At 34.5% G+C, this 14,250-nt stretch overlaps 1 protein-coding gene across 2 annotated transcripts in view; it reads left to right on the top strand.

Annotated features, from left to right (window-relative positions):
- Window positions 1-4,984: 4,984 nt before the first annotated feature.
- LOC123530730 (ATP-binding cassette sub-family F member 2-like) overlaps window positions 4,985-14,250 on the top strand; it is a 46,180-nt gene continuing 36,914 nt past the window's right edge. For both annotated transcript variants that reach the window (XM_045311492.2, XM_053518509.1), the window contains exon 1: window positions 4,985-5,101. The gene's annotated coding sequence lies outside the window, so the exon portion shown is untranslated. The remainder of the gene's footprint in view (window positions 5,102-14,250) is intronic.

The raw sequence follows: 14,250 nt of genomic DNA, 5'->3' as shown, positions 1-14,250 counted from the left end.
ATCCAGTGTTTGATAGGATTTAGTGTACAGCCAGTGTTTGATAACACTTAGTGTACAGCCTGCGTTTGATCTTCAAGTGTTTGATAAGACTTAGTGTACAGCCAGTGTTTGATAACGCTTAGTGTACAGCCTATGTTTGATCAGCCAGTGTTTGATAAGACTTAGTGTACAGATTGTGTTTGATCAGCCAGTGTTTGATAAGACTTAGTGTACAGCAAGTGTTTGATAACGCTTAGTGTGGTGTAGGAGCCCGGGTTTAATAAAATTTGATATGCAGCCAGGATATGCAGCTAGGTGTTGTTAAGGCTATGTGTAGCAGTCGGTGTTTGGTGGATGAATGGTCAAAAGCTCTGACTTTAAATAACTTACCCCAGACCTTGAGGAAGTAATCCATTTGGTATGCAGAAGGTCGGTGGTTCTACCCAGGTGCCCACCTGTGCCAGAATTAAAGCTAACAATGTACAGCGGTTTGTGTGAGAAAATTACTGAGAAATAAAGAGACCTATACTGCATTGTAGATTAAAGTGAGTTATCGAATTTATCTTCCCATGTATCTTTGTGCGGACACGCGACTGGGAAAAGGTTATGACGTCATAAATAAGGAGGCTAGCTGCATTAAATTTTATCAAACCCCCCTTTTTCTGTATTTTGCATATAACCAAAATGTACTTGTTGGATTTTTGGAGCAACCCGTCTACAATATTTATCCGTTACAGCATCCTTTTGTTGTGGGCCTACTTTGCGGTGCGTGGCTCTATTGTTGTGTTTGGGGTGCTCTGTGCTTTCGGGAAATCTAGCCTTATCTTTTAACATTAAGAGAAAATAAGAACGGCAACTGCCGATTAATTTCGTATGATAACGTCCCCGAGAACGATGTTATAGTTGTAATACTGATATATTTAATTGGGGGTAATGTTTATGCTAGTAGAAACGTCATTTTTATGGGAAATAAAATAAAATTTATCATGCTTAAAATGAAAACAATATCCATAAAGGTCAGAACATGACTAAATAAAGGTACTAAGCGAACAGATTTCTGTTTAATGGTGCACAAGGTTCTATTATTAAAGATAAAATTACTTTGATTATTTATTACTTCTATTGTCAAGCAGCATAATTGTGTATACATTTATATATCCTTGTTTCGTATATCCTTGTTTTCTGTATGACTATACATGTCAATTCAGGTAAATGCGCCGACACCGTGGTCAGATTGCGAAATCCACTTTCCAGTATGTATTGGAGTCCTTAGTTACATAAACAGTCACATTAAGGTCTTTTCTTAACTAATTCATGCGCGTATACCTCTACTAATTTATTAAATCGCATAACTTCATTTCTAACTACTGTTAAACCCCACGTGAGAAGATATTGCGACAATATATATACAAACTCTGGTAAACACCTTTGTAGTCAGTAAAACTTCTGGCGAAATCATATAGAAAAAATTAAGTCAACAATTACATGGTTTCTTTAGTCGGTACATACATGTATTGCTTCACTTTATATATCACACTACACAAAATCTAAATAAAACTGAACGAGTCACTGCTTTAATTAATTAAAAGAAATTTTACCAGGAAGATTGTTACATTTCTTGTATGTAATTTCAATAAAGCTTTTTCAGCTTGTAGCATTGTTAAACATTTTACGATGTGAATCTGTCATGCAGTTTGTAAACTCCTCTCCTTTTATCAAATAACATATTTATATCCGGTAAGGGAATGCAGGCTAACGACAGGTAATGGGTTAATATCTCTCCATATTTTAAGTTGGAATAAGTTTAACGTCTTGTAAACGTTTCATATTAAGAGTGGTGTTCTCCGTCCGAGCTTACGTAATGTATAGTTTTCAATAAATCAGAATTGCAAGAGAAAGTAATTCTGTTGAAAACTTCAATGGCCAATTATCATTACGTTACCAAAAAACTGTCGTTATCAACTACGAAAATATTCTACTTAATATTGCTATCGTAATTCATATGTGTTTTTAAGTTAAATAGTAACTCTGTGACAAGGTATATCAAAACATGGCCATTGTGCAGTATTCGTAATCTGAGTCATTGCAGTTTTCCAGTTGTATTTGTTTCTGCTGTTGCTCTGCCTTTTGTAACTACATAGAGTACATGCGTAAATGGTTCACTCATAAAAACTTTAAGAAACAGAACGCAACCAAGAAAAATATTACTATATTAGGTTTGACTGAGTCTAGCTTTAAGATTTAAAGAAATGTACAATACCCTTTATGTCCCTTGACATAGGCTTAAACGGATTTGTATTATGGTAATATTGAATGGCCTTTTTATATAATTATTTACACCAGCAATTTTGTGTTTTACATTTCGTGCTTTTAGTTACTATAGTTATACTGTTCTATATCCTCGGAATATGGTGTGGATATAGAGTGTAAAGGTTTGTGCCGAATTAACCGGTTTAAAAACCCCAGCGGTGTTTTTGCACCTGACAGTTCCAACATGTTTCCGCAATATGTTCCTTTATTTTTACGTTTTGAGCTTGTTGTTTATATGTTTTACTTTGTCATGTTAAGAGCTGTGTGTTTACGGATTGCCTGGAATGTGGCTTTGCCATGATAATTGCACAGTATCGGAATAAAATATGGCACCTGGAGAGGTACTGTTCCAGAGAAGAATGGATGGAAGAAAGAATATGGAATGTAATTTCAGTAATGCAATGTAAATAAAGAAATTGAATCACTTCAAACGCTTTACAAAGTTGTGAATTTTTATTCTGAGAAAAAGACGAAAATGTATTTTATGAATTTTATCCTTAGACTTTTCCTTTATCAAAGACTGAATTTCCTTTATTTTTCTGCCAACAAATCAGACTACTTACTTTAATTCCATATATTAATAGGTTGACAATTTGAACAGTATTAACACTTATTCACAAATACTTAGGCTCGAACAAGACAGCCAGTTAAAATTCGTATATATTTACCTCTAGAGCCATGGATGACCACATTATAATTGTTCAGACTCATGAAATTTAATTCTAAGCTGATGGTCCATAAATACCGTGACTAAATTTATAGCCTGTCTGTTTTTTTTTTGTTTTTTTTTTGTTCTTTTTTTTTCGTTGATTTTTTCCCCAGAAAGGTGGTATTGTAAACACATGTCAAATACTTACTGTTTATCATGCAAATTCATCAAATAAAGGTTTTATATTTGAACTTTTAAATTTTCATTTATGAATTCAATTTTAAATTAGTATTCATACTTTTTTCGCACAGAATTGATAAGAAACAAGTTGATCTCATACTATTTCATTTCAATAAGGCTTTCCTATATGTCCTTTTTTTTTGTTGTTGTTGTTTTATGTTTTATGCACTATTATGGAGTCAGAGGTCAAACCCTCAAGTAGATTAAAAGTTTCCTTGATAACCATATCCAATTAATCAGTTGTCCTTAATGGCACCAGTTCCGATGCCATCCCAGTCCCGTCCGTGTTCCCCATGGGTCCGTCCTTGGTCCTCTGCTCTTTTTATATCAATGACCTCCCACGAAATATTAACTCCAAAGTCCGTCTCTTTGCAGATGATACAGCAGTCTTTCTGACACTGTCATCTGCAAATGAATCGGCTAGTTACCCTCCAAAATGACCTCAAAATGTTTAAAGGGTGGGAGTTGGAGTGGGATACGGAATATAACCCCTCCAAATGTCAAACTATCCACGTCACAAGAAGGAAACATCCTGTTCCCATCCAGTACTACATCCATGGAGTTCTACTCGAATCAGTCACCTCGACCAAATACTTCGGCGTGGATATATCAAATAATCTTTCATGAGACGCCCACATCAACAGGTCAACAAAGAAAGCAAATCAAACGTTAGGGTTTCTGCGCAGAAACATCAAGGTCAAATCTGAACCCATTAAGTCTATGGCTAACCAGACGCTCGTTAGACCCCAGCTGGAATATGGCTCTGAAGTGTAGTCACCCTGTAACCTAAACCCTCATAGAGCAGATAGAGGCTGTCCAGAGACGGGCAGCTCGCTGGATTAAGGCTGACTACCGTCAAACCTCCAGTGTCACACATGTTACAATCTCTCAAACTTCGTCGCCTTGATCTCAGAGGTATTGATAGTAGACTTTCCCTTTTGTACAAAGTCCACCATGAAGTTGTAGCCATCCCCAAAGAAGGCTTCTTAGCTCCCTTCACTCGCCCAACACGTCACTTCCATTCACTCAGTTACAAGATATTCACGGCAACTACAGATTGCTTAAAGTATTCTTTCTTCGCCAGAATAGTGTATTACTGGAATTATCTCCCTCCTGCTGTTGTCCACCTCCCAACCCCTGAGCAGTTCAATGCAGCCATTTGCTGTATTGATCATGTCTCACCTTAAACTTCCTGATAGCTGCTTTTAAACTTTTACTTTTAACCAAGCTATTTTTCCTTGCTTTTAACTATCTTTTTACAGTTCAGTCTTTTAATATTCTTTGTGGTTTGACACGCCAAATGTCTACATTCCTGTGAGGGGTTTGACATTAACGGAAGACAGATAGATAGATAGATAGATAGATAGATAGATAGATGGATGGATGGATCGATCGATAGATAGATAGATAGATAGAATTCACATATGCGAAAAGGAGTTCATCAGATCGGGGTTTTATGAGTGTCACAGATTTTTCAGTCAACATCGAAATTTATTTATTTATTCTTCAGGTGTGTGATTTTATCATATTATTTTGGAAAAATGCATTATATATTCAGTAATTAGAAAAATGTACTGCTTTTCGCATAGCATTCCAAATGCGAAAAGGAGTTTATCAGATCACAGTTTTATAAAGTTTCACAGATTAATTTTCCTTCAGGTATGTGAATTTATCATATTATTCATACGTTTGTTGAAAAATGCAATATATTCAGTAATTAGAAATATAACTCCTTTTCTGGTCCCCTACGAACTTCAAATGGGAACCAATATTGGACAGGGAACCAGATTATTAAAAAGAACCGAGGGAACCAGCTAAAGAATTTCTTTCGCAACTTCCGGAAGAAAATTTATTTTTAGAAAAACACATGTTCTCGCTGACGTTCTAAGCAGAAAAAAACCCAAAAATATCACAAGATCAAAGGTATAGCTTACTTAAGTTTATCTGTAATGCTAATATGGCCATCAGGTAACAATTTTATGTTAATAATGGCAAAGATTTAATTGACCAATTTCACATTTTCCCGATTTTCCTCTCGCCAGATGTGACACATTGTGACAAAGAGGCCGAAACGGCGGTATTTCCCCCCTGAAAAGGGAACATGTATTAGTATGAATTTAAAAAATAGTTTCTGTTAATCTGAAGAAAACATTATCGTTATCAAATGAAGAAGTTCGTCTGTTGTAGATTTTTAAGATCAACTGAAAAAATGGACCTGAAAAAATAGGAAGTGGCTACTGGGTGCCGACCAGTCACCGGACAGAAATCGGTTTTTTTTCCTTTGCCATTTTATGAAAAATGGCCACTATAACATGAAATTTGCCCAGTTAAATCTTCAGCTCATTTGTCATTTGAAAATTTAAAACTCAAACAATCAGACATAAAAGATTGGATATATTGAGGCTCAAAAGGGGTAAAGAAACGCACTTCATTATCAACAGTCACCGGACATATATTTGGAAGACTGATAATACTATTTCACAACAACATTTTTACTGTAAAAACATTGATTATGTCCTTTTGTCCTCTGCACCTTCTAAAAACATGATTTCATACATATTCCAGAACTGGATGCACTTATAGTTATAGACTCTGTCCGCCCATATGTCATTATTGGAGATCTGAGACCTGGCTTGACCCTTCTGTATCATCATCAGAATTTTTCGATTCAAACATGTTTACTGTATACAGAAAAGATAGGCCGCCAAATAAAAGAGGTCAGAGTCATGGTGGTGTACTGATTGCTGTCAAAAATGATTATCAATCAGTTCAGAGTAATGAACTCCAAACTAATTGTGAAATTATTTGGGTGGAAGTTCCACTGTTCAGTTGTAGAAAACGGATTATTGGCTCTTTTTATAGACTGCAGCCAGATGATGATACTTCCTTACAGACTTACAGTACCTAAACGAGTCTCTTTGTAGAATAAATACAAACTCTAAATCAATCTTATTAATTGGCGGTGACTTTAACTTGGGCAACATCGACTGGAAGTCATCCAGTACTATTTCTAGTAAACCAAATGTCAAACAACATCAAGAATTGTTCGATATCATTGAAGATCACTCACTTACTCAACTAGTCAAAAGACCAACTCGTAATGATAAAACTTTAGATCTTCTTTAATTTCTTTTCACTAATTATCCATCAATCATTGATGACATGGAAACAATTCCTCCAATCGGTGAAGCTGATCATGATATAGTTCTCTCCACTTGTAATACATCCCTTCGTAGATGTAAACCTAAACCAAGGCAAATTTTTAAGTATTCTAAAGCAAACTGGGATGGTATCAAAAATTATTTAAGCACAACATTCTCTGAAATATTACAAAAACAGAATATAAACAATGTAAATGAACTCTGGAATATTTTTAAAACAAACTACAACTAGTACAAGACTCAATCTCCAAAAACATACCATTTAAAATGAGTAAATATCGTAACAAATTACCCTGGATTACTAATGAATTAAGAAAGAAAATGAATAGATATAAGAGTCAATTAACAAAACGGAATAAACATGATCATAAGACAAGTAACCTTAGCCATCTAAAAAAGCAAATACAAAAAGAACAGTGGAAAGCTTATTGGGACTATATTGAAAACATGATATTCGACATTCCAATCCCTGACCAAGGCAATCCAAAAATCAGTAAACAGCCTAAGAACTTATTTTTGTACATAAAAACTCAAAAAACTGAATCATCCACCATACCTCCACTTCACTACCCAGCATTGAAATAGTCGAGCGCGCTGTCTCCTGTGACAGCTCTTGTTCTCAACAACTACTTATCCTTACTTTGATTTTTTTACATCAATTTATTTCTTTAATTTCATTTTCTACCTGTCCATTTCTTTTTTTTCCCTTTTCTCTTCAATAGTGCTAATTAATTTGGGGGTTATTTATTATATGCCTTAAAATATTAGAAATTTAACTCATTATCACCTAATTCGGAAAACCTGGACAAAACGCCGTTAGGCGTTAGCTGCTTGTTGATAGATAAATTATAGTCTCCTCTTGTTAAGGCCAGAGTTTTTTTTTTTGTTACTCGGATTTTGGGCAGACAAATGTTGACAGGAGGAGGGCAAAAAATAAAAATAAAAAGGCAGTAAAATTTACTAAAACAACAGACAATAAGTGATCACTTCAAATGTGTTGCCTGAAAGGATTTTAACACTACTTTAATACGCATTTAACATGTAATACAAAGAAAATTACCATTCTGTGTTTTAACTTCTTTATTATCTTGAACATAAAATTGATTTAAAAAACTTTAACAAAATCACTCTTTGGGCATGGGTACTATTTGCCCTTGGTCATAACAACTCCGGCGAGTATTAAATTGATGATTGAATAGCAATTTTCAATGGTCTAATCGGCTGGTTTCATTTTTAGCATGTGCATACTTTATTTTTAGCTCGACTATTCGAAGAATAGTCTAGCTATTCTACTCACCCTGGCGTCGGCATCACACCTTGGTTAAGTTTTTGCATGCAAGTACATACAGCCATCAATTAAAGTCATATAGCTTTGAAACTTATTTTTTCTTTTTCTAGGTCAATTACCAACCTCTCTGGATCAAGTCCCATAACTCTGACATGTATTTTGAGCAAATTATGCCCCCTTTTGGACTTAGAAAATTTTGGTTAAAGTTTTACATGCAAGTTACTATCTCCAAAACTAATGCAGATATTGATTTGAAACTTCACATGTGTCTTCGGGGTTATAAAACTAGTTGATAGCAGCAAGTCCCATAACTCTGACCTTCATTTTGGCCAAATTATGCCCCCTTTTGGACTTAGAAAATTCTGGTTAAAGTTTTGCGTGCGAGTACATACAGCTATTTCTAAAAGGCATATAGATTTGAAACTTATTTTTTCTTTTTCTAGATCAATTACCAACCTCACTGGGTCAAGTCCCATAACTCTGACATGTATTTTGAGTAAATTATGCCCCCTTTTAGACTTAGAAAATTTTGGTTAATGTTTTACATGCAAGTTATTATCTCCAAAACTAATGCAGATATTGATTTGAAACTTCACATGTGTCATCGGGGTTATAAAACTAGTTGATAGCAGCAAGTCCCATAACTCTGACCTTCATTTTGGCCAAATTATGCCCCCTTTTGGACTTAGAAAATTCTGGTTAAAGTTTTGCGTGCAAGTACATACAGCTATTTCTAAAAGACATACAGATTTGAAACTTATTTTTTCTTTTTCTAGATCAATTACTAACCTCACTGGATCACGTCCCATAACTCTTACATGTATTTTGAGCAAATTATTCCCCTTTTTGGACTTAGAAAATCCTGGTTAAAGTTTTGCGTGCAAGTACATACGGCAATTACTAAAAGGCATATAGATTTAAAACTTATTTTTTCTTTTTCTAGATCAATTACCAACCTCACTTGGTCAAGTTCCATAACTCTGGCATGTATTTTGGGCAAATTATGCCCCCTTTTGGACTTTGAAAATTCTGGTTAAAGTTTTACATGCGAGTTTCTATCTCCAAAACTAATGCAGATATTGAAATGAAACTTCACATGTGCCTTCGGGGTTATAAAACTAGTTGATAGCAGCAAGTCCCATAACTGATATGTATTTTGGTCAAATTATGCCCCCTTTTGAACTTAAAACTCTTTTGATATTTAACCTTATTGGGTAATATTTTCCTGCTTCTGGGACAATATTTCGAATAGTCGAGCTTGGCTGTCTTACGGACAGCTCTTGTTAATTCATAAACTTTTGTGATCAAGATCTTTATTTAATACATTTTAATATTTATTTGTTGTGTTATAAGTCACACTGACACAATTTTTTAGGTCATATGGTGACTTTCCAGAATTAAATGGTGCAGGAAGACCCCAGGTACTCCTCTGGGCATCATCTCAGGCAAGAATTAGCATCAGGGTAGAATGGCCTACCTTCTGTCAGCCAGCTGGATATCTTTTCCACATGATGACCTGAGTGGGGCTCGATCCCACAGTGGTCAGGGGCAAGTGATTCAAAGTCAGGCCACTCTTTATTTTATATTTGATGGCCAGCAAATGACTGAAAGCATAAGTAGCTAGATAGGTCCCTGAAAAGGATTTGTATGCAATGGAATATATAGATAAATACCTCCAATCAGGCAACTTGTAATATATATATGTCTTCATAAGCATATCACAGGGTTTTATCCCCTTCATAATAGGGTCCTTCCCTCAGAAAATATCTTTTAAATTATGCCGTTTTCCCCAAAAACTACTGACTTTACATCAGAGTTTTTATTCCCATTTGCCCAAACACAGAGTTGTTTTTGCTCCAAATCACAGGCCTGGGCCCCTTTCCCTCCTGGTAAAAAAAACCCAAAATCTGAAACGGATGACTCCTTTGTTTGGCAGCACTTTGTTGCTCCTATACCTCATTCTCATGTAATATATAACTGCCAAAGGCATGTCAAATTCACATTCAGTGTTGCCGTTGTTACTTACGTCGGGTAAATCTGTTTTTCTAACATTTTGAGACACCGTTACTGACCGTAACCTTTACAGAACGTGTTTTTCGTTGTTTTTTTGTCTAGATATACTAGATCTCAAACCAAATATTCCGCTTTTGCATCGCGCATAAATCGTTCAAAGACAATCTTAAATTTCATTCAAGTTTTTGTTTACGTACGGGAGACGCTTCCATTTGAGCGGAAATTGCGCCTATATGACACTGACGGATAATGCGCTGACGAATATCGACGTTATCATCGTCGTTGGAATGCAGCAAAACATCGATCTTTGCCCAAAAATAATTTTGAAATTTTTAAAATTTCAATTTTTTTTTTTTTCGAAAATGACGGAAAATAGGGTCGGCGGGTCTGAGTAACGAAAAATCAAAGAACTCTGGCCTAAATACTATATTCAGTATTCATATTGATTACCGGACCCCTAGGCTCTGGGTCTAGATGTCCAGTTACCGGATCCCTAGCCACTGCCCAAAAATTAAGCAGGTTTTCCGAACACAGGAAAACACTCAAATTTCTTGAGAAAAAAAAAGAATGTTCTGATTGGGTTTAAATGTATTTTATGGATTAATTATTAAAGAATTAGTAAAATTTGATAAAGCCGTTATTTAAAGAGCTATTCCAGAAAATATCCCCGCATGTGGATGGCATTGGATGCAGTTTTTTTCACAGACACTAGTCTTGGAGGTCAAGCCGCCTTTCCCTCTCTGTTCATGCAAAACATCAGCCAACATTTTTAGTCTTTTAAAACACACTGAGCATATATCTCAAACATTGAATATGTTTTGTTACATATTCAGCATGTTTTAAAAAATTACCATTTACCAGGGTTTTCCCAGACGCAGGTTTTCTGCGTCCCTGACGCGCTTTTACTGCTTTGAACTCGCATTTTTTAGTGCCTCTGCGTCCACTGGACCCGCAAAATCGGTCACGAAACTCCTTTGCACTGAAGCCTCCTTTGCGCAGATACCCATGTAAAATGCGCAGTTTTTTACCACCGGGACCATCCCCGAATTGTGGGTGCTCATTATACACAGGTATAGACGATTTTCCAACTTCAAAACATTTTTTGTTATTGATGTTGGCCATTTTGGTAAAGGGAAACTACTCTCCGCGCTAACTGTCACCGCTAAAATCTAAGATTGCCGTTACGTTTCGTAAAAGATCGAATGGTTTATTTTTTTATTTAACAAAATTATTTTCATATAAATTTAAAGTATTTTGATGAAAAAATATTAATAAATCACAAAAATTATGATACTAATTAAGGATCGAGTATTATCTTTAACCGAGATAAAACTGTGAACAACATAATTGACACGAGGTGACACGTTAATTGCCGGTAATTACTGGCTATTTGATCATAACAAAAAGACTATCACACCTTTTGTTATCGGTCTGAATTGTGAAGCTCATATATCCAAAATTTGATGAATTAAAAATTCTACTTCATAATCATACATATTTCGATATCATTGGACTATGTGAAACATTTTTGAACGACAGCTTCTGTGACAGTGAATTTCAAATAAGTGGATACCAGATGTTTCGTAAAGACAGAAAAACAAATGGTGGTGGGATTATTGTCTTTGTGAATCAAAACTTTAAATGTGTACGTAGGTTTGATTTAGAATCTGATAAAACTGAGGCGATCTGGCTTGAAGTACAGAAAAACAAACAAAAGCCATTCGTATTTGGTTACATCTATAGACCTCCATCTTCAAATGTGGAATGGAACTGTGAATTAGAATACACTATTGAGAAAATATTTAATGAAAACAAAGAAATTATTTTGACTGGAGATTTTAACTATAACTATGATCCTATTACTAAAGCTACTAACAACAATTCTTGGGATAATATTACTAACAGTTTCAATTTAAAACAACTTGTTGACATGCCCACTAGAGTAACCTGCACAACTAAAACAATAATAGATCATCTATATACAAATTTTTCTCAAAATATTCTCTGAAATTAATGTTCCAGCCATATCAATTAGTGACCATTTTCCAGTGTGTTTCACAAGAAAGGTCTCCAGTACAGTTCCTAAAGGCCCTTTACATCATATGATTCAGTATCGTAACATGAAGCATTTTGATGAATCAGTTTTTCTAGAATCACTAGAACAACAGCCATGGTCAATTTTAGACATATATGAGGACCCAAATGATGCTTTAGATACCTTTAATTCATTGTTCAATGATGTATTAAACAGACATGCTCCATTCAAACAAAAACGTGTAAAACATGTACATTTACCAGACTGGTACAATCCAGAGATTTTGCAAGCTACCAAAGAAAGAGACAAGGCAAAAAAAGCTCAATGACAGGGCACAATATAAATTTTGGCGAAACAAAGTTAAAAGCCTCATATACAATTCTAAAAAAAGATACTATTCTGAAACTATAAATGACAATAAAAAACATGCCAAAGAATTGTGGAAAAATCTTAAACAATTATCAGGTAAAGTCACCAATCACCAAACCAACTACATTCAGGATGAGGAGGGGACTCAGATCTCAGATCCAATTAAAACAGCAGAAGTATTTAACAATTATTTCATTGACATTTTCAAATCAGCCCCTCAAAATTGTTCCTCCTTATCAGAAAGTGATAAAATAAAATTACAGGAGTTTATTGCAATCCATACTAAACTAGATTCTCCATTTTCAATACCAAAAGTCACAAGCACATTCATAGAAAAAGAGCTGCAAAAACTTGATCTGAGTAAATCAACTGGACTTGATGGCATAGGCCCAAAATTTCTTAAAATAAGTGCTCAGATCATATCTAAACCTCTAGAAAAGATATTTAATCTAAGTATATCAAAGGGTATATTTCCAGCAATATTTAAGAGGGCAAAGGTTACACCTATGTATAAAAAAGGGTCTAAATGTGACAAAACAAACTATAGACCAATATCAATCTTACCAATTCTATCAAAAGTGTTAGAAAGACATGTCAGTAACACTTTCAAATCATTTCTAGAAAATAATTCTCTTCTTCACCCAAATCAGTCAGGGTTTCGAACAAGCTACTCGTGCGAAACTGCTCTAACTACTATTATTGACAACTGGATAAAAGCAATAAATGAAGAAAATCTTGTTGGAACTATTTTTTTTAGATCTTACTAAAGCATTTGATCTTATCAATCACAAGTTACTCATTGAAAAACTGAAATTATATAATGTTGATGAAAATGCAATTACTTGGTTCTGGTCATATCTCACAAATCGCTCACAGCAAGTTCATGTGTCTGGAAAATATTCCAGTGCTCAAGATATACTGTCTGGTGTGCCACAAGGCTCAGTTTTAGGACCTCTTCTTTTCATTGTTTACATAAATGATATGCCTTTACACTTATCAAATTCAACATCAGATATATTTGCAGATGATACCACTTTATCATCTTACGGAAATACTATCATCTCAGTTAGTAACAATCTTCAATCTGATCTTGATTCTGTACAAAACTGGTGTGAACGAAATTCAATGATTACAAATGCTGAAAAAAACTAAAGCAATGTTCATTTCACCTTCAAACCACACATATAATACTATCAAAGACTCAAATATTTCTCTCAAAGATAAAACTATACAAACTTCAACCACAGAAAAACTCCTGGGAGTTCATATTGATCATACCCTTAACTGGAAAATGCATGTTCAAATGACACTGAATAAATGCAACTCCTTATTATATTTGCTTATGAGAATTAAAACAATTTTTAAATCTCCATACTAGAAAAATGTTCTTCAATGCATACATTCTTCCTCATCTAGATTACTGTTGCACTATTTGGGGAAACTGTAACACTGAGCTTTTGAATGACATGTACAAATTCCAAAAACGTGCAGCTCGTGTTATTTTAGATAAAGACATTGACACACCAACAGACGATTTATTTATTCAACTTAACTGGATGAAATTTCAAGATAGAGTTAATTATAAAAAAGCCATATTAGTATACAAATCTCTTAACAACCTTCTCCCTAGTTACATGAAGCAACTATTTACGTATACTGAAAATAGGTCATTGAGATCATATGATCAAAGACTACTTTTAGTTCCAAAACCTCGACTTGAATTCTATAGAAAATCACTGGCATACTCTGGTGCAAAATTATGGAACTCACTTCCTTATCATATAAGAACATCAACAAACCTGAACACATTCAAAAGCAATTATTTAAAATGGTGGTTCTCTAGTGGGCAACAACATCTATCAACCGCATGAGAACTATGATATTTTTTGGTATCAGAGTACTTATTTAAAACTATAAATAATTAACAAATAATTGTATATTGTTTGTTTCATTACTTTTGCTTTCAGTGTAACTTTACATAAAACCATGTTGTTTATTCTATTACCTTCCTTATGTAAATTTCATGTAATCCTCTTATATATGCTATTTTGCATTATAATCCCTTCATGACTTTGTTTACTTTAATTTGTTAATTTGTGTTTACTGTATATATGTACATTTGAGGCTCACAGGGAAGACTGGGTACACCCAACTGTGTTGCCTCGTTAAATAAAGACTTTATTATTATTATTATTATTATTTTGAA

The sequence above is a fragment of the Mercenaria mercenaria genome, chromosome 11 (genome assembly GCF_021730395.1).
Source record: "Mercenaria mercenaria strain notata chromosome 11, MADL_Memer_1, whole genome shotgun sequence".
Lineage (NCBI taxonomy): Eukaryota > Metazoa > Mollusca > Bivalvia > Venerida > Veneridae > Mercenaria > Mercenaria mercenaria.
This window is presented reverse-complemented; position numbering and strand designations above follow the sequence as displayed.